Source organism: Podarcis liolepis (assembly GCF_965112155.1).
Source record: "Podarcis liolepis genome assembly, chromosome: 14".
NCBI lineage: Eukaryota > Metazoa > Chordata > Lepidosauria > Squamata > Lacertidae > Podarcis > Podarcis liolepis.
In genome coordinates, this window is record NC_139569.1 from 6,605,921 (window position 1) to 6,606,361 (window position 441).

Below are 441 nucleotides of genomic sequence, written 5' to 3' on the forward strand. Positions count from 1 at the left end.
AGTGGCGTGAAAAAGGCACCTTGTCCTTTTTTGGTATCCAGTCAAGGTACAAAGCCAGCTTATGCCCTGTGTGGATGCTGCAACCATCTAGGGCAGGTACGTCCAACTCCCAACAGACTGCGATCCACTCACAGTATTAAAAACTGACAGTGATCTACCCATTGTCGTTGGATGGACCAACAAAATTTTCTTGGAAAGCAAAAGTTGCTGAGCCTTGCCCCCCCCCCCAACAAAAAATCCTGGCTACGCCCATGACTGAGAGTCTAGCCCCCTTTCATTTTAGAGTAAGGAGGGATCAAATTCTTAACCAGCCTCCCACATATTAAGCAATTCGACAAGCAGATAGCTGATTTGAGGGTATGTTACTTCAAATAGAAAGTGACTTGCCCATTAGGCACTGTTTTACTGGGCTGAAACAGTAAAATCCACATTTTCCTCATA